Raw genomic sequence first — 21,563 nt, 5'->3', positions numbered from 1 at the left:
CCTGCCGAACCGCGAATATCTGATCCGTGGTGGCGCGGGCACCCATAAATCCCGCCTGGCAATGCCCCACGAACTGCTTCGCAAATGGCGATAGTCGACGGCAAAGTATTTGGGAGAGTACCTTGTAGGCGGCGTTCAACAGAGTGATTGCCCGGTAATTGCAGCACTCCAGTTTATCGCCCTTTTTGTAGATGGGACACACAATACCAAGTAGCAGTAACCTCCCATCTCGAGTTCAAATTGGTGGTGATGAAATCGAGGTGGTCGATGAGTTCGTGTACCTGGGCTCACTGGTAACTGCCGACAACGATACCAGCAGAGAAATTCAACGGCGCATTATGGCAGGAAATCGTGCATACTTTGGTCTCCGGAGGACGCTTCGATCGAGTAGAATTCGCCGCCGCACCAAGTTAACCATCTACAAGACGCTGATCAGACCGGTAGTCCTCTACGGGCATGAGACATGGACTATGCTTGTGGAGGACCAACGCGCCCTTGCGGTGTTCGAGCGGAAGGTACTGCGTACCATTTTCGGTGGACTGCAGATGGAAAGCGGAGTGTGGAGAAGGCGAATGAACCACGAACTGCAGGAGCTGCTTGGGGAGCCATCTATCGTCCACACCGCTAAGATAGGCAGGCTGTGGTGGGCTGGGCATGTTGTAAGGATGTCAGACGACAGCCCGGTAAAGATGGTTCTTGAAACCAATCCGTCAGGGACTAGACGGAGAGGTGCACAGCGGGCAAGGTGGATCGATCAGGTGGAAGACGACCTGCGGACCCTACGCAGACTGCAGAGCTGGCGAACTGCAGCCATGGACCGAGTGGAATGGAGACGACTCTCACGTACAGCAAAGGCCACACCACGGCTTGGGACTGTTTGGTAAGGTAAGGTTATGAAACATTGGGCCCTTTTACTGAAGCCTCGGCGAGCAACTCGTATCGTTTGGATTTTCCTCCTACAATCTTACTTAAAATTGCACTCAAATTGCAAATTTGTTTAAGTTTCCAAGATAAAAATATCAAAATGCACTTGAAGTAAGAAAAGATATGTGAAAAACACGAATGAATCCGTTTTTTGGGGTTTGTTGTGGCTTGTGTGTTGGAATATTAGGTAGTGTCGTAACCATCAGATATTGAGTGAGTTTGGTAGGAATATTGTTATTTTATAATGTACCTAGAGTTTGATGAGTTTGAATGAATGTTGAAAAGCTTTTTCTATTGCTTTATTAAGGTAGCTGTCAGCCACAGGCTGGTTCGCCACCGTGTGTTGAAAAGGTAGTATTGCAACTCCCCAAGGAACGATGTGAAGTGTAATTGGCCTGGTTGTTTTCGTGTTTCGGAAGTTTTAGCATTGAAGACCAACGAGCTTCTATCGTTTGATATTTGGGTATATCGTTTGGCTATAATACGTTTTCAATTTTTGACTAGCAGAAAAAACATTACCAGAGTATATGTTGTGTACGTTAGGTTTCTGTTTTATTCTCAGTCATGTGGCAAATCCATCAATATCACATTAAATATGTAAATAAATCGAATGAATGTTGTAACTATATCAATCGATAGTAAGTGTTCCATCTGGAAATGCACGAAGGTGATAGGCAGATTTGATTCCCTTAACTGGGGAAGAAGACTTCCATAGGTTTTCATGGGAGTTAAGGTTGGTTGAAGCAGTATTTTTGCCAAAAAGCAAAGAAAACTAGACACACCTAGCAATTGAATCAATTGCTTAAGAAACAATTGTCTATTAGAGGTTAAAATAGTCAAATACACTGTATTACACTATCGAAACGAAATACGAAATTTTTATATATTCACGTTTCCTCAATTTTTTTTAATTTTCAAGAACAAAGATATTTTTACATTTTTAATGTTATCTGAAAACCATTCTAGTATTTTTCCATGGGTTTTTTATTGGCATTGAATATGTAATGATCTAATTCCAGTGAAAAGCAAACTCCTCACTTCTAGGTGGATATAATTTGATGCAGATGACTATTATTTATCATAATTCCATGTTGTATTATCAATATACACTGACAAAAGCTCAAAAACTCGTTTTTGGTAACTTTATAAGAACACATAAAATTTTCGTAACGCGACACCATAACTTTGACCCTATTGTAACTTTGAGTAGAATGCACCAATTTCACATACCAGCATGTGCTAAGAAAGGTCTCATCGAGTACTAAGAAAATCCTGAATACTACTTTTCTACAGTTTGTAACATTTACACAATACGAAAAAAACTACTATTTTCGTAACGCGTCACCATAATAAAGGACCTGATTTTCAATGGCCTATCAATTTAATATACTAAATAGCAGCAACAACTGCGTTTAGGCCATGAATACGTCCAAAAAATCCTTTACTTTCTGATGCATCACATGCCAATAGCTACAAAATAGTATCATTTGAGCATATTTTTTAAAAATAGTGTCAAAACTATGACTTTATTAATCTTTTATGAGTGTTTTAATTCAATCATTTAGTCAAGTTTTGCATGGAAATTCAAATGAAACAAACGTTTTCTGTGAAGTTCAATTTATCCTCTTTCCAATACACAACAGTTCTAAGTCAAATATGCAGTTTGAAATTTGGATGTCTTGGCGTAGATGAGCTAGGAATGTGTCTAATATGACACTAGCAGAAATCAGCACGCGAAGTGAGAAGCGCTTGAAGTCTCGAAAGTAAAATCAAAAACAATGGAACATGCTCTAAGTTGTCAAGCAATCTCCTGCAAGCTCTTCATAGTGCATACCGCCCCAGTTTTAATTTTGATTGTTTTTAGGTAAAAGTTGACGAAAGTTAGTGAAATATTTTGAAATACTCATAGTATTATAAACTCCAAAAGTGTATAGGTTAGGGGAACCATAGTTTTTTGTATTATTTACAAGTCAGTTAATCATAAAAACATGAATAAAATTCATGAAGAATTACATGTTGAACAGAGCCACAGCCAATTGCACAGTTTTGTGAGTATTTTAGTCATTATGGCATACTTTATTATATGGGAACTGTAGAAAAGCTTTATTTATATGAGAAAATCGAAGAAATTCATCATAAAAAAACACATGTGTAAGTATTGGTGAATTAATAGCATGGGCCATCTTACCCAACTAGTGCGTCTTGTACGGTTCTCCCCTACAACGTGTAAATGTCCCCGCGAGAATGTTAAAATACATGAGCCAAGCTAAAGGACATATTTCCAAATTCTGATCTGTTTTTAATAATATTGAAACAAAAACAAGAAACTAATATTGATGTAATATGAAATGACAAACACAAAACACACGAGAGTTTTAGACTCAGTAATTACCGGTCTTGAACATATTGCTTTTGACAGTGGTAATTACTTTCAGATTTATGTTTATGTTTATGTTTATGTTTATGTTTATGTTTATGTTTATGTTTATGTTTATGTTTATGTTTATGTTTATGTTTATGTTTATGTTTATGTTTATGTTTATGTTTATGTTTATGTTTATGTTTATGTTTATGTTTATGTTTATGTTTATGTTTATGTTTATGTTTATGTTTATGTTTATGTTTATGTTTATGTTTATGTTTATGTTTATGTTTATGTTTATGTTTATGTTTATGTTTATGTTTATGTTTATGTTTATGTTTATGTTTATGTTTATGTTTATGTTTATGTTTATGTTTATGTTTATGTTTATGTTTATGTTTATGTTTATGTTTATGTTTATGTTTATGTTTATGTTTATGTTTATGTTTATGTTTATGTTTATGTTTATGTTTATGTTTATGTTTATGTTTATGTTTATGTTTATGTTTATGTTTATGTTTATGTTTATGTTTATGTTTATGTTGATGTTTATGTTTTTTGGATAAAAAATCATCTAACTACACTTGCTCTTAATAATCTAATGTAAAATTTTATAAATATCACAAGCTTCTGCGAATGTATTGACAGAAGGTTTTTGTCGAAACGTTGAAGTCGAACAAGTGGTACTCGTCTTGGAATCGTCTGCTCACACTAATCATCGGGTCGTTATGCGTTGAGGTGCGTAGATTTGAAGTTGACCAAGTAATGCGGGACTGTTAATCTCGGATTGCAAAATTTTGGCTCCAAAAACCCTCTGTGGTTTTCGAAGGGATTCACATCACTCACATCACATCACTCGGTCCCAGGTAGCTTTGATAATTCGTGTAAACTTACCCGGAAAACCGTGGTCGTGCATTATTTATCATAGCTGGTCTGGATCGACTGTATCATACGCTGCCTTAAAGTCTACGAAGACGTGATGTGTGGGCACGTTGTACTCCCGGCATATCTTAAGGATCTGACGGAGAGTGAAGATTTGGTCCGTAGTATCGCGTGCTTGTGCCCTTTGAATCTATTTGCTAGAGGAGAAAGACGGCGGAGTAGAATTTGAGCGAGAACTTTGTAGGCGGCGTTAATCAACGTTATGCAACGGTAGTTGCTGCATTGTAGCTGTTAGGATGTGATAAATTTTGCGCTGACGAAAATTGCTTAACGATTTGCTAAAAGCAATGTGTTTTATTAGTGGTAATATATACTTTAAACTTACCTACTCGAGTGCTCATGTACTACTACTAGGTGGTGGTTTGAGCCTATATCCGCACCCTGGAGGACACGCGGTTAATTAGATTTGTTGTTCGGTGGTCAGGTGATCTTCAGGTGGCTTTGTGGATATCTTTGCGTGAAAAAACATTGCTTCCAATTACCAGGCCTCGAAAAACTGTGAAGTTGATGTCGTTGGCTGTTGTCGTTCGGGTTGGTGTGTAGGTTGTGATGTCCTACCACCGGTCTATACATCATTTCCCTACTTCATTGACTGGTTCCCGTTTTGATAGTTTAAATTGGTTCCCGAATCCACTCCGCCAGATTAGTAAAATATACAGTGACTATAGTCAGCTCCCCTCCCCCTTCATTGTCAGCATATGATCGAGGTCCCACCATGGGTTGTTTACTATAATCTTCAGTTGGTTACTCGTATCGCGGCTGATACCACGAGGAGGTAGAGGAAAATGATAGCCATACAGTACGTTGGCCATAATAGACGAAAGCCATAATGTATGTTAGCCATAATAGACGATAGTCATAATTTTGCTTAATGTTTCGGCTTATTGCGAAGAGCTACGAAAGTAGACTACAGCGATACTTTTAAGGTTGGAATATCTCTTTATTCTTTCTTACCCTTCTTATAAAATTCAGTTCAACTATCATCTTGCATTCGACTCTACTGTAGTGTAATGTACGCATGAAACTTGTAAGAAAAGGTGAAATGCGCTGTGAAAAATCTCTTATCAATTATTGAAGTGGTAGCGAGTTATTTGAAGCCCACGATTAAATGAAAATTATATGTTACACACTTTTCTTTGTTCGACAGATATAAAAGTATCTATTTTTTAGCAATTGAAGAATCAAATGATCAAATAAGAGGGTCTTTCAACGCAACTTAGCGATACATGATGAAAATTCAGACTTTATGAACTCTGTCAGCTGGAAGACGCTCTCAGCTCGAAAATTTTCTATGTTTCAGAAAGTCAATTTTCTCTTCTTCATTTTTTTTGGGTTGATACCAGTTCTCGGCATTTCATGCATTTTTAGGACATTCAGCATAGAAGAATTTTCGATTACGAACATTTCATGAACTGTGCGTTTTTGACCATGAGGCTCTACTTCCTGAATTCCGACTGAATTGAAATTTTGCTTAGGGACATTTTTCGAGAAAACAAAATTTGAAAAGACGGTGTTCATTGGCACCCTAGTATTTGTTTTGAAAATAGTTCAACAGTATATCCATGCGGCGAAGACGCATCGTCGAGGGCAAGGAACCAAGGCGGCCCAAAGCCGCCGAGGTTTCCGCAGTCTGAGCCGGCCGCCGACCCGCCGTCGGAAGCGGCGACCTCTCGCATACAAACAACTGATCTACTGGTTTCCTAGGCTTACTCACCACTAGGGGCTATCTCCTAGTTTACGTCCGAAAGAGCGATAGCGAGTAAGGACAGCATTCACCTCGGACAATCGAGTCGGCCGAAGGCCGCGAGTGTTTCACAGATAATTTTTCAATTAGAATACTAGCTATTGTTAATCATGTACTTCAATGTCATCGCAGCGCGGTGACAACATTGGAATAACTCATCAAAACATAGGATGAACAACCGCAATAATAGTTAAAATTATTGCTAACTGTACATTGTGTATTTGTTTCAATTGTTGTTGTGTGCTGCAAGCAATTAAGGAAGGTTACTTTCGCACTACACGGCAAAAAAAATTATCGTAAATTTATACTTGTTTACATGCACATAAGTAAAGTAAATTTGAATGCATAGTTATATTAACAGCTTTAAGTTTATATCAACTCAATGAACAAATTTACATGGTTTAAAACGATTCTGTATTGTGCATTATTAATGGTGTGAAATTGTGTATGTTTATCTCTTTATGTGCTAGAAACCGTTATATGTTTTAATATGTCTTAGTAGTAAATTTCATTCGTTGGTACTGTGTAATAAATATTGTCTATATATTTTTTAAAATAAGAGGCTGGTCGAATGAAAGTCCCAATAAAGAGTTCAATTGAGCGTTAATGTTCTGATAATCTGCTGCTTTTGCTGGCAAGTGACCCTATAACTGTTGATGTTATTTACTGAAATTATTTTGGTTGTATTCTCTAGAATGTCCTACTATAGGGTTCAAATGTAATAAACACGGTAATGCAAATGATTTATTTAATTTGATGTTTACCGCCTTTTTAGGAATTTAGCAAGTAGTTTCTAAGCAGTTCTTTCGTATAAAAAATCACAAGGCTATGCAAGGCGAATCGGGATGCAGAGTTAGCAAAAAATAAATCAGATCAATCAAGCATATTGTACGAATTATAACTTTATAAAAGTTAAAGAAATACTCTGTCTGTTTTCTATCTGAGTAAAAATCTAAACAAATTCATTCAGCAGCAAAACTTGATTGATGAATTTATCAAAAATGGACCTGTGTACTAGACATACAAAAAAATCAAGCTCTGGCTGTTGTTCATACTACCAATATCCCAAATGTTTACAATATCATTGAAGCTGAAGCATCTGGCACATTGATGTCATTTATTTTCAAAAATCTTATTTATTCGTGCATCGTGGAACGTCAACGAAATCAAAATAGGTACAGAGTTTTGAAAAATATTCCACTTCGGATAAACAAAGTCTCCGGATTTTTCAATAATATTTTTTCATTTTTTTCGTCGAGAATCGTCATTGTGTTGATAAAACGAATATTGTACATAGTAAATATACCGACATAAAATATAAAAATTATCTAGCGACTGTATGTCGATGTTTGTCAAATATAAAAAAAAAAATAAAATGAGATGAGTCAATCATTTCACTTTTCTTTATGCCTTGAGTTTACTACGCAGCATATGCCACAAAATATTGTTTGAACTTTGGCATTTCTAGACAAAATCGACAAAAAGGCAAACATTACGGATATAAACAAAATCCAATATTGGAAGAAAAAAACATGACTCCGGGTAACCAAACCAATTTCTCTGTATAATCGATGAAAAAAAATATACCAAAGGATTCATCTCGTCCTTCATATCAAAAATCGATGACCAATAGCGGAAATCATATCAGCAGCTAAAAGATGAGCGAATTAAATAAAAATTTCGAAAATTACGATTTAGCAAGTTATGTACATGGACTTGCTTTAGTCCTAGGCTCCGAAAACAATAATTATGAAATAATACTGATTAAACACATTATATATTTAGGAAACTATTATTAAATACTAGAATAAGAAGAGTTTAGAACATATTATGGCGATATATAATATTCGAATAATTTAGAATAGAATATTATGACAAATAAAATAATGAATCATTTTTGTACGAAGGAAAAATATTTTCAACTGCTAAATGAAATTTCCAATATAAAAAATTCTTTGTGCTGGTGAAATTGATTATCCCAGAGTGTTATGTACTATATAAACTGTTATAACTTTCAATTGTTTAACATTGCATAATCGTAGTTACTGTGTTGGCAATTTTATTTCCCCTTTTACATCGTGAAAATCGTGAAAAATTCTGCGTTAGAAAAATCTAAGAGATATACAACGTGCTTGAAATATATAATCATCTTTTATCCATGTTATGCAGGACAACAGTCAATCAATCATGTCTTAACACCTATAATTACCTAATGGCAAATGTTTTCTGAGCAGGAGAAAAATATAAAGTTTTTCAATAATAAAAGAATTATGGCATACATACATTATGGCTATCGTATATTATGGCTAACATCCATATGCGAAAATAATATTATGGCTAACGTCGCTTATGGCTATCGTACGCATGGCAACCGTCCATACGGCTAACGTATTTAGGGCTGTTGGGGTGTCACCGGTAGAGGGATAGGAGTTGCTAGGCAAGATGCAACGGACCACAATGGGGTATATATTATGCGTGCAAGTACACGATGGTACGCACTGCCTAGCCATTTACCAACTCATTTCCAATTACATATAAGTCATTTCATATAAAGTGACCACGAAAAAGCACAAATTCGGACACAATCATCGCATAGTTTGCTCAAGGATGGAAGAAGTATTTATCTAGTGTCACTTTGGAAAAATCCCAATTTTGGTGTCGATTGTTTTGCAACAATTTCATATTACCTCGGGGTGATAAGTGTTTAATAACTAAACTTGCTTTTTTATCTGGCAACTTTTCCGGTCAAAAATAACATTTTTTAAACTATTTCGGTAAAAATGGTATAGCTAGAGATTGGCTCATATTACCTCGCGGTAATAAGTGTTTCTTACGTGAAAATTTCCGAGAAACACAATATAGTATGTACAGGCCTACACACCCACATAGCCTCATTAAATTCTGAAAGGGCCAGGCCTTCAGTCGAGCTGGTGCGAAATCATTTATACTTGATTTATTAAACTTGCTTGTCATCTTGGTTCATGATACAATTGTTCTATACAGGTGTAAGTGGCATTATATTGTGGTCAGCAGCAGTTCGTACTTAAAGGATAACTGTGTCAGTAGAATGATTTTTTTTATTTGAGTTTTTTAATCCTGTTCGACCACTTATCATATCGTTGGGATGAGTCTTGACACAGATTGCCGGTAATTGGCAGCGATTTATCATTTATTTTGCCACATTTCGGGCTTCAGCTCAGACAGAGACAAATATTTACGGCTCTTCATTCGCGACAGATTCTTCGACAATCGCGAGACTAATGATGATTAATTCCGTCATGAGCAAGGAAAACCGGCATCGTCAAATCGTGAATCGTTCATCTTATTTCAGTTTCGTCTCAGTACTCGCTAGGTCCTTCACTTTTTGCTGCCTGGTGGGACTGACCGTATAGTGATAGCCTAAGGTTTAAAGTGTCAAATCTGATGCGCTAAAATGCACACCGAGGACAAACCGTGAAAGTAAACAAAAACCGTTTTAAATGGAAATTTGTTTCTGATTATGTTTCAGTTATTTATTTTGCATTAGGCTGACAATCGGATCATCTTCTTTTTATAGTCTATCATAACAGTTTCTATGAGCAAACCTCTCGCCAATTTTATGGCAATATTGCTTTATCTGCTCTGCTAGTGCTCACGTTTTTCGGTTCACGCCGTAAATCATGAGAAACGTTTTCTAGCTTGGGCGCTATAATTGAAATGTGCAATTCGAATGTTTTATTTACAATAACTCATAACTATAATTACTTAATCAATGAAGAAGTTGCGACAGTATCAAACTCTGCTGAACGGTTAGCCGATGAATCTAAAACGCAAAAATCTTGACAGAGGTCACGACAAGGATATCATGCTGGCCCGGGCCTAAGACGGCTACTAATGACTTTTTATATTTAGCAAACTGCGAATAATATGTTCGTTTTTTATACAGATAGTGAAAAAAAAACGGTTGTCTGGGGTTTTGCTCTGTTGTTTGAAGAATTTTTTACAAACGTTGTCTAGTCTCATCATAGTCTCGGTTGCTTCTGGATTTTGCCAGTGAAACTTGACTGTAAGTTACAAGTCTTTGCTTAGTGCACTATCTGACTTGATTGGATAAACATATCGATGATGTGTTGTTCAATTTTGTTACAAAAGGGATATTGCGTAAATCTTCAGAAAATGATTCCATGCTTCATGATGAAGCGTGCTTCAACTTTACCCCAGGATTGACAGAATCATTCTCATAAGAATAGATGTTTTGCAAAGCGGTTAATTAAACAAGACAACTCATTAGAGGAAAGTTCGCAAGCAGCGCTGTTGGCCACCAACCGTGAGCAGTATTACCTGTCACCGTTACTGTGCTTGATCATCTATTTTCGTTGTCGTTAAACTCGCATAAAAGTATGCGAATCAGAACGAAATCGACGCCTTCGCTGTAGATGCCGAAGACGGCGACGACTTACTGCGCCGCCTTCTGTTCCGTCACTTCAACTGAGGTTAAGCTTTCAAAAGCCATCAGTCTTCATCCTTTGCCGCTGGGTCGCGTCGACGTCAAAATTTGTTGGATATTTATAACGCACACAAAACGTTCACATGCCTCGTTCGCGACCTGCAAGATCTTTGATGGTGATAAATGTGTGAAAGTGCGCATGGTACGTTTTATTAAACGTTTACACCGTCGACGGCTTCGATCGTTACTTGAGGCTATAGATTAAGTTTAACCTTTTCATACTTAAATTATTTCGATAGAAATTAATTGTTAATATGGATTTAATGCTAAATGGTCGGCGTGCGACCAGACCGAGCCAAGCGCCAAACACATTGTTTTGAGTAATTAGCATTTGAAGTTTGACCACCCATAATTTAATCGTGTTTGAACTTATCTTTAATTCAATGCAAACATGTAATGAACAGGGTTTGATGAATGTCCTTTTATCATAAATACACGAAAAATAGTAATAAATGATAAAATATTTGGTTTTTATTTTTGACACCTATGCACTCAGTTCACTCTGGTCGAACAAAAATTTTGAAAGTTGGTCTTCAGTTCGGTCTGGTCAAACGTATTTACTATAACATATCAACTTGTCTATTAAACAAGCTAATTTTTCTCACTAGTCAAACGTAATACATAAATATAAACGCTGCTTTATCTCTTGGTCCAATCTGTATCAGAAATTATACAGCTGATAGACAAGCAAAGCTTTATTTCTGTTGCTCTATTTCCTGGTGCCAAAGCGCACCAGGTGCTAAGTGTTGATATAGTATCAACATGAAAAGCTGTGGTATTTTGAAGCGGGTATCGTCTAATTTTATTGATTTAACATATATTGACCTAGTCCTGACGTTTGTTACAAGAAAAAAATTAATTATTATTTGAAAAATATCAAATGGAAATAAAATGCACTTGGTTCGGTCTGGCTCAATAAGATCTTGAAAAAAAGTGATGTGCCCATTCGGCTCTACGAAAACCACCTGGCTGTTTATTTATCTAATTCTGATGACAGTCGTATTACCGAGCTGTCCGAAGCGGAAAAAACCGTTACTCATGAAATAAATCGCAAAGTTAGCTTTTAAATCACAAACAATCACTTTATTTAGATACCATGTCTGTGTTTATGGTTCACTCTGGTCGAACGCAATTTCGTTCTTTTTACAAAGTCCAACAGAGATTTTTTACTATAACACGCCTATGAACTGTTCAAATGATTTCATTCTTTAATGGAACATAGATCATCATTTTGCACATCCAGTGGTGCTAATAACTCATTTTTTAAGAAAATGGCGCTTGGTTCGGTCTGGTCGCACGCCGACCAAATAGCCTAACGGGATGACACGAAGTGTCCACATTCAGTTACAGAAATATTTTAGAATAATTGATGAACTTGTACTTATTGGAAAGGAAACTGATAAATTTTGCGCAGTCCGCATAAACAAGAAGGAAACAAAGAAAAATAGTTGTTTCGGTCAACGTTTGAATTTTTGTTTAAATTTCAGTGTTTAATTTTTGAAATTTTTTATCCTTTGTTTGGTTATAAACAGACTTCACGGCCCAACGTTAGTGAAAAAGACAATTGCGGGGCTAGCACTACGATCCTACTAACACTAGCTATTTCTCCCGAGCCATGCTTCGAGCATACGACGACTGGCCAGCATTATACAAAAAACATCATATCAAGAAGACTGGCATCTCTGAACCGATCCCATATAAATGGCAGGCGTCAAATCAAACAGCGCACTCCATCTATGAAAGGTGGAAGTTTGCTATAAAAGTGCTGCTAATTACATCGTTGGGAAAACAGAGTGTGTGTAAGTGGTGGTCCAGCCTGTGCGTTTGGCTTGCATTCGCATCGTCAGTTCCACTTTTACTCAAAAGACTGCGCTGCCAAAATTTACGCTCAATCTCAGGCAAAGTCTTCTTGATATGATATTTTTGGTTATACCTCGAGATGAGCTGAAAGCATATGACATCCCAAGTAACAATTTCATAGCTATTTGCCCTTATCCAATTTTCTTAACGGTTTTATTGCGGTAACGGCTATTACCAACGATCTTAAGGCGGTCAGCCTTCTTACCTAAAAGAACGGACCGTAAGAAACACTTAAAGCTGTCAATAAAACTTTTATAAAACCAATAACAAAACCAGCAAGCGCGTATGTTTTTTTGCTTTAATAGCGGTTTCATTACAGCTAGCGCGAGTCTTATAAAATCGACATAGCCAACCGTTATAAAACCGGTTTTAATGCAGTCATTTCAAAATTGAAAATAGCAAGTTGGCTATGGAAAATATCTCATAAGATTGTAATAAGTGTTCAGTTTCAATTTGTCAAATTTGTAAACAAACATGGATTCGCGGAAACGAATAAAGATTTCTGGCAGCTTTAAATGAAGTGTGAAGAGAAATTTTAACAAAAGAATTAATATAAGGATAATGGAAATAACAAATATTGGAAAAGTTATGAAAAATGTTCCATTGAAATCCTCCACAGCAAGTTCCAGCCAGAAAACAATTTCAGGATCTCAGGAGTTCGGAACGTGTTTAGGTTCGATAAAAACAACAACCAGATTCTATGAAACGACAATCACCTGATTTTAATGTCAGAGAAAAGGAATTATTTCTCGATAGCGAAAGAAGAGCTTATGGACAAACAGATTCCAGAAATTTATATGTATCGCTCGCTGCGTTCAGAAACAACGATTTAATAATACGATTTGTGTGATATGAAGTGTGAAATGATACCCGTTCCAGTTGACGATACAACAAATACAGTTTTTATTCCTTCGTTTCATACCATTTAAGTTAGGTTAAGAATTAAAAAAATATATATTAAAAATCACAAAAAATCGCATATCAACATACTTCTTCTATTTTAGCTCATTTTTCTTGTCTCCGTATTTCAAATTCTTCGGTCGGTTTTTATGCGTCGATACAACCTTTCCGGTCAACCTCTGTTTGCTGTTTTTCATAATTCCCTTCAAAAATTTCTCACAATCGGCTTCGGAGAAATCCTGGTCTGCTAGCCTAACAACTCTCAAAAACATTTCTCGGAACTTTGCGTAAACTTCAATGGAATTTTGGGTGTACCTGCACATGGTTCTTTAGAACTGCTTGGCAGATCGATATCCCGAGCTAAGCCCGTCCAGGAACATTTGTTCGTTATCTCGCGAGTCACTAGATGATCAATCAGCCGATATGCGCTGGTGACTCCATCGGATTTGCCAGTTTTTCCACAAATAGCGCTTAATTTCGAAATATATCGCTCCATGTTATTTTCGTCCCTCAGTTCTGCTTCCAAACGGTCTAGATCTTCAATGGAGTCAACTTTCTTAATCATCACGTCTTTGGTTGAAGCATGTGGCTCTGTTTGATAATTCTTTTCCATTGACAAAACTTTTTGGTTAAGAACTTCAATAGAAGCAGTCAGTTTTGCTAAGCTTATCATTATCTTAAGTATGTTATTATGCATGAGAACCTGGTTCGTAACAATTGCCGTCAGTGAAGCTTCTGGAATAATCTCATTTATTTCAATTTCTGTTAAATGCGCCTCAGTGATATTTTCTTCCATGGCGCTTTGTTCATCTTCCGATACATCAACATTGGGTAAAGCAATTTGTTCTCCTGAAATTACCTGCAATGCGAATAAAGCTATTCGATAAATAAAACAATTCTAATATCATTCGATGTAGCTTACCGTAACGGTTTCCAATTCTTGTGGATCAGTGACAAGATCATTAAAATCTTTTTCAATGGATGTTGGGGCATTCCTTCGACAAACCTTTTTTGCTTCAGGTTGCTCATCCATTTCAGTCTCAGTGTTCAGTTCCATATAATCCAATTCCTGCTGTGCTTCAGCATATGTATTAAATTCGCGCTTCAATACACAACTAATTTTCTCCCAGTTTTCACTAGGCTGAGAATTTTCATCGTGGCACAATCTCCAAACAACTGATTTTTTTGGCCAAAATAAAGTTCCTTCATTTTCCCAGCGCGATGGAACAACACACAAGCACAACTCGTTACTTTCAATTGTTTGAACAATTTTAAACGGCATTTTGATAAAATATTTACGTGAATTCTAAATATAATAACTCCTATTTTGTTTTCAAAGTTTATTCCAAAGATGCCAAATGTGTTTATAAAAATTCAGCAAATGTTGACTTTAAATTTGAAAAAAATTAAGGTTGCTACGATAAAAGTCTACAAAAATACTCTGCACACTTAATAACAATCAGCGCAAATGTAAGATAACTCGGAAATAATATGTCCACAGACGGAAAAATATATATCTATATCTATATATTTATATTTAGAAATATATTAAATATAAAAATAGAAATAAAAAAAAATCTGCTAATCTGGTATCCCTGGTTCTAAGAGAAGGGTGGACAACTTGTAACTTTTTTTTATGTGCAACGAGAACCAAATATCACGCTGTCAAATTAACAGCCATCTGATTGGTTGTTTTGCTTTGACACACTGTGGATTTTTTTTGCTAGTGGGTGCCAGCCGTGCTGAAAAAATTATCAATGTATTTTTGTTTCACTGTTTTTTTTTCTGTTAATGAAGAAGACAAATTTACGATTGATTCTAGAAATTTAGCTAATTTTATTCAGGTTTCTCAAAGATCCGGTTGTTCAGAAAAGTGGATTCAATTGTGTGTAGTAAATAAGCATGACATCGCATCGTTCAATATCAACAAATATTCGATTTGTTAATCAAGTTCGTGATACTACGTGGTTTAGAATAACAGGTACGACACCTACCAGACATATTCCCCAAAAGATAATCTTTCAGCTTTTCTGGCAGTCATACCCCTTATCTGCTGTTTTGGCAGCACGGGGCACGATAACTGTCAACTGAGTTTGGAGGAAAAAAAAGTGAAAAAGTATTTAAATAAACAATGAACAATCGTCTATCAGTAAAATCCTGTCCGGCAATAGCTGCAAACGTGAAAAAAGAGGTATGTTTGTTCTACGCGAACCTTTTCAGGAAAATGTAGTGACTCTCTGTTACACTATTTTTCCTAGATTACCTAATCAATTATCTGTACATTCAATATATTTTTTTTCTTCAGTTTTCAGAAATCGGATGGATTCGATTGTTTCAGGGCAATACTAATGAGATGCGCCGTGATGAAAACGTAAGGAGTTCCGAGAGAAATAAGTAAATAAGAGAGAAATAAGTGAATAAGCAATGAACAATCGTCTATCAATCAAATCCTGTCCGGGTGCAGTGATGAAAACGTAAGGAGTTCGGAGGGAAAAAAGTGACCCGGCAAAAAATGTTAAATGTGAACAATTACCTATCAATTAAGTCATGACCGGTGATAGCTGCAAACGTAAGGAAAAAGGCATGTTCGTTTTCCGTTATCATTGCACAAAAAAACTAGGTTTGTGACTTTCTGTTACACAATTTCTCCGAGAATATTCAATGTTATTTTTTCAGTTTTCAGAAATCGTCGAATGAAATCGGTTTTTTGGGACAACATTGATGAAATACACCGGGATGTGTCAGTGTAAATGTAAATGTCTAAAAACCATTTCTTTATTGAAAAATCAAGTAATTGTAAAAATAAAGTGAATGGTCACATCGATTTAATACGTAGCTTTAGAGGCAATTTCATTCGAAGAGCTTCACGATTGCGCTTTCCATATTGTTTGGTTCTTCACTTTGCAGCTGCCTTCAGGGTAATTTTAACTTTTCTTAGAAAACAATTTATGGGGGTATTAAAAATTTTGTCAATGATTATATGGAAACACTTTTCGCAGCAATAGAAATCGAACTGTTCATAGACTGTTGTATACTGCTTAAGTCTAGCTTTAACATTTCTTCTGTTCTGATAAAGAAACTTATCACACTTTTGCCTAAACGCTGAAAAAACCAACAAACCGAAGTTTTGTGCTGGGGTAGTGCGAGGCTCCCTTTAGTTTAGCAAACAGATATAATTCCTCATCACGGTCGATTGCACCTCGTTCTGCTAATAACTGTTTACGGCACTTTTGGTGGTTGATTTTCGAAGCTGCAGCTCCAGTTATGTAAATAAGACCGTTTAGTTCTTCGGAATAGTAGTAATTTGTCTTCGTTTCGATATGCTGAAATTGATAGCGAAATTTCTCAGGTAATTCTTTCGTCATTCTGTAGCAATAGTTGTGAGTCATCTGCTTCACAATTAGTTCCTTCTGCAATTTTCTCACTAGCCGAAATGGCAGCGTATTTGAATGCAGCTCCATACTGGTGGGCATTTGGGGCATCGTTTCGACCGCAACGTCTTCTGGACTCTGAGAAGCTATTCTCGAGGCAGTCTTGAGAAACGTCCCGCATAGTTCTTCAAAACAAATTTCGTTCATCAATTTATCCCACAGCAAACGGAGTCCGTGTGTGTTTTCTCGGAACCCTTCGATGTAGTTCTATGACGATGTAGGTCTTATGACGGTCCGCCTCGCTACCAAAAGAGGTAGGCCGTAAGAAATACTTGTAGCATTCAATAACACTTTAAAAAAATGAGTCAATGAAACATGTAATTAAACCAACAGATGCGAATGCTTCTTTGCTTTATTAGTGGTTTTATTACAGCCAACACGACTCTTATAAAATCGACATATCATACTGTTACAAAACCTAGAAACTGATCTTATTGTGGCTATTTAAAATCCAAAAATTAGCAATTTGGTTGTGGAAAATCTCTCATAAGATTGTAATAGGTACAAAGTTCGAACACATTTGCTGTATACAAAAATGGATGCGTGGAAACGAATTAAGACCTCTGGCAGTTTTAAGCGAAGTGTAAAGAAAAATTTCAACAAAATAAATAATGTAAATCCGCAGCTGTATAAGAAAAATATTCCGCTGAAATCCTTCACTGACAGTTCCAGCCAGAAAACAACCCCAGAGTTTTCTGTGGATGAGATAACTCCAGAGTGCTCATCATCGAGTCGGATTAAACCATCCTCAGATTGTACAGATACATCAACCAACTATACCATATCCAACGAGGGAGACTTTGCTGAACCGGAGTTAGAAGATGAAACATTTGCCAACATGCGTCTTTTAACAGATTTACAGTCGTGGGCAGTTAAATACAACATTCGCCAAACCGCATTGAAAGAGCTGCTGACGATTTTAAACACACGTTTATCTGACATCTTGCCACGCGATCCGAGAACATTATTGAAAACGGTACAAACTGTGAAGCTTGTTCAAATGGATAACGGACAATATTGGCACCAAGGCATCGAAACCTGCATCGATAGAATGCTTCCGGAAATCACTGAACCGTTAACTATCTCTGTGAAAGTCAATATCGATGGTTTGCCAGTATACAAAAGTTCAAAGGACGAATTCTGGCCAATTTTAATAAATATTGACGAATTCCCCCAAGTTGAGCCTATGATCGTTGGTATTTATGCTGGCAAACAAAAACCCGCATGCGTCGTGAACTTTTTGACACCATTTGTTGATGATATGGAGATAGTGTGCAAAGATGGAATCATCGTTAATGGTCATAAAGTGTCAGTGGCAATTAAAGGTTTTGTATGTGATTCCCCAGCAAGAGCTTTCATAAAAGGTAATTAACAGGTAGTTTTGGGTATACATTTTATTCGTAATGTAATTTTAGGAACTGCCTATTTCAATGCGCAAAATGGATGTCAAAAATGTACCACAACCGGAGAATACTCTTACGTTTCTCATACTAATTACTTCCCTCGAGCAAGATGTCCTCCAAGAACAGATTGGGACTTTCGAAATAAAAAGTATGGTAGTCATCACAAAAATGATTCCCCGCTGTTGAGGCTCAACATAGACATGAGAAAAGATTTTGCAGTTGGAGACTCTCTTCACCTTATAGATTTGGGTATCATGAAGAAGCTCTTGCTGGGATGGCGGGATGGCAAATTTGGAAGCTACAACACAAAGTGGCCCGCTAATGTTACAGTTAATCTCTCCAAAAGACTGTTGCAGCTAAGAATGCCATATGAGATTCATCGAGCACTTCGAGGAGTGGATTGCATAGGGCATTGGAAAGGTCTCGAGTTTCGTACCTTCCTGAACTATGTCTCGATAGTGGTACTTAAACCAATCCTCTCTTCGGAGGTTTATGAGCATTTTCTTTCTTTTTTTGTGCCATAACTATTTGTTCCTCAGAGAGTTATACTCACCTACTGGATTTGGCTGACATGCTGCTCATGCACTTTCATGATCACTTCAAAGATATATATGGAGAAGATTACGTTTCAAGTAATGTTCACAATTTGTCCCATTTGATTGACGACGTCAAACGGTTTGGAATTTTGTCAAGATTCAGTACGTATCCTTTCGAGAATAAATTATTCCAAATTAAGAACTTGATCAGATCAGGAAGGAATCCACTTTCGCAAATAGCAAAGCGACTCAGTGAACTAAATAAGATTTCAAAAAATGTTAATTTGAGCGAAAACGAAACTAATTTACCACCTTCACTGAGAAAGGAACTAACGGATTTTGATGTTGATGACAATGAATTATTCCTCGATAACGAAGCGAGAGCTTATGGACAAATAGAATTTAAAAATTTTTCATTGTGTAAAAATTTTGTAAACCAATGGTTTTTGACTAAATCGCACGAGGTCGTTGCGATGAATTTCGTCGTTAAGAACAGAAATGAAAAAACAAAAATCAAAGGCAATTGCTTGAAGCACCTGGATTCATTTTTCGCGACCCCTATTCGATCGAATGTGCTATATATTTATCGTTCGCTGCGTTCAGAAACAAATGTAAAGTACTATGATTTATGTGATATCAAGTGTAAAATGATACCCATTCCAGTAGACGACACACCAAATACAGTATTTATTCCCTTACTTCATACTATTTAGCTCTTAGGTTAAGATTTAAACATATATTAAAAATCACAAAAAGACATATTAACAACCTACTTCTCTTTTAGTTCATCTTTTTTGGCTTTTTAGTCACCTCGGACAGCTTCTATGGAACGACACTACAAGTCTTTGCTAACTATTTCTCCCAAGCTGCTCCAGAGAAATTCTGGTCTGCGTATTGAACGGTTTTGTTACAATTTGCCTTCGACCAGCCTTTTCTTGCCTTCGGTTGCTCATCCACTTCTATTTCAGTGTTCGATTTCATAAACTCTTGTTCCTGCTAAGCTTCGGCATAATAAATAAACTCACGCTTCAGCACACAACTGCGGTTTCCCAGCTGTCGTTCTGGTAGGATTTTCCGTCGTCTCCAAACAACTGACTTTTTCGGCCAAATCAAAGTGAAGGAAAAACTCAAACTACATAATTGCATGAGGTGAACCAGCCGCCGGCTGAAAGCCTCAAAAATATAGACAAAAAAAAAAAAAAAAAAAAACATAATTGTTAAAGCGTGTGGAAGATGTGGTCGAGTGTCATGTTCATTTGTCTGTGGTGGAAACCTCGGCCAACTAAACTTATTGAAGCTATGAGTAATACACTGTAAATAACAATCACGTCGGAGTAAAGTGATTTGTTGTTGAATTTGCACTACTTGCCTAACATTTCAGAGTTGAATCAAAATATATTAATTTTCGATATTTTCTTTCGAAATATATTAATGCAAATAACTATGAAATCAACAGCAAATCACTTTATTTTCTGTTGTTATGTTCTTCTTTGTTGATATGCTTATGTTGAGATACGGAATGTCGGTCAGTTGTCGGTAATTATATAAATTCACAATAAATTCAAAAGTCTTCTTTTTATTTTGATTTTTAATTTAATAACAAGATTATCCCAGAAATGCTTCCTGTAACTGTATCGATGCAACCGATTTCAGGATATGTAAAAAAGTAGTTTTATTGTTATTTTAATTTGAAGAATTCAATAAAACTTGGGCTCAAATAAATTTTTGATCTATGGGTAAATGTAATGCATGCGCCGTTCGCCATCGTCACTATTTTTGTTTCGCTTTATGGTTTTAACGTTTGTCAGTTGGAATTGCAGCTGTAATTCAATTGATTTGAACAGAGGTGATAATACAAGAGATATTTATTTTAATACGATGGTGATTTTCATTAAACAGTTTTCAACGCAAGATTATTTCATTGGAAAGTGTTAATCATCGAGAAATCAACACTAAATCACTTTTACTGGGATGTAACGAATTGAGTTAAGTGCAAAAACACTTGAAGTAATCGTGACATTTTTTTACAGTGTACCAATAATTTACCTGCCGCGCCATATTGATACCATTGGAACTTTTTATGACCTTGAAATTAAAACCCCTTTTTGTATTTAACTAATACTGAAATGTAACACCCAACGTTAATTTTGATCTATTTCCATATGAGAGAATACAAATACATTTATTTTCTGGAAAACTGAGATGATCGAATCGAATACATTTTTCCAATCCTGGATTTTTTTTTGTAAACCTGTACTATTTCAAGAGCGCATCAATTTTATGCGTCTATTTTCCAAAAATACTCGACAAAACTTTATGCGCATATCCTTGAGAACTGGTGAAACTGCTCTAAAGTCCCAATTTACATAACATCTTTTATTAATTAATGGCGTTATTTCAAATTGAATTTCACGATTATCACCAACACAAATGCATGGGATTTTTTCTACAAGAGATTCCCATATGGAAATGAAATTATACTGGCTGTTATGGTTTGTGTGGAACAGCATAACAAACTAATTTATTGTGGTTGCTGTCAAGCAATGAAAAGTTGGATTGAGCTTATTGCGGCTAGTAGCGAAGCGCAATAAGTCTGCTTGAACTTGATGCCATTCTTAAAGCGGTAATGCTAACAGCTAAAAAAATGCGAACAAACTTTCAGTTGGTTTTAAAGCGGATTTATTGTTATTCTTATAATTGCTTTGATAACCTTTCCAAGTGTGGGCCACTTAGCTGTGTAGCAAATTTATAGCGGTTATCAGGAGGTTTTGATGGTGCTGTTAGTTTTAAAAGCAGTTTTACGAAATTGGTCATGAAAACCGCTAAAAGAGTGCAATACAACTTAAATTGTTACTTGGGATATGTTATGTTGTTATGTTATGTTATATTAGAAGTTTCATCTGACAATGTTTTTGGAATTAAACGACAATTAACAAAAAATATCTTCAGCGGATCCTTGGGCGACTCAAAAACGT

At 36.2% G+C, this 21,563-nt stretch overlaps 1 protein-coding gene and 1 long non-coding RNA gene across 4 annotated transcripts in view; both read left to right on the top strand.

The window, feature by feature from the left end:
- The window catches only part of LOC129731059 (mucin-2), a 154,087-nt gene that overhangs the window by 44,837 nt on the left and 87,687 nt on the right, over positions 1–21,563 (top strand). The gene's annotated exons all lie outside the window — the stretch shown is intronic.
- On the top strand, positions 15,260–16,820 carry LOC129731060 (uncharacterized). Of its 3 annotated transcripts, none has more exons than XR_008728968.1 (4): positions 15,260–15,409; positions 15,524–15,838; positions 15,895–15,970; positions 16,568–16,820. It is a non-coding gene; the product is annotated as an uncharacterized LOC129731060 (long non-coding RNA). The 3 variants fall into 3 exon arrangements; XR_008728967.1 differs by having other exon boundaries at positions 15,895–16,008; XR_008728966.1 differs by having other exon boundaries at positions 15,895–16,032.

The sequence above is a fragment of the Wyeomyia smithii genome, chromosome 3, assembly GCF_029784165.1.
Source record: "Wyeomyia smithii strain HCP4-BCI-WySm-NY-G18 chromosome 3, ASM2978416v1, whole genome shotgun sequence".
In the NCBI taxonomy this organism is placed as follows: domain Eukaryota; kingdom Metazoa; phylum Arthropoda; class Insecta; order Diptera; family Culicidae; genus Wyeomyia; species Wyeomyia smithii.
The sequence above is the reverse complement of the archived record's forward strand: the minus strand, read 5'-3'. Positions and strand labels throughout refer to the sequence as shown.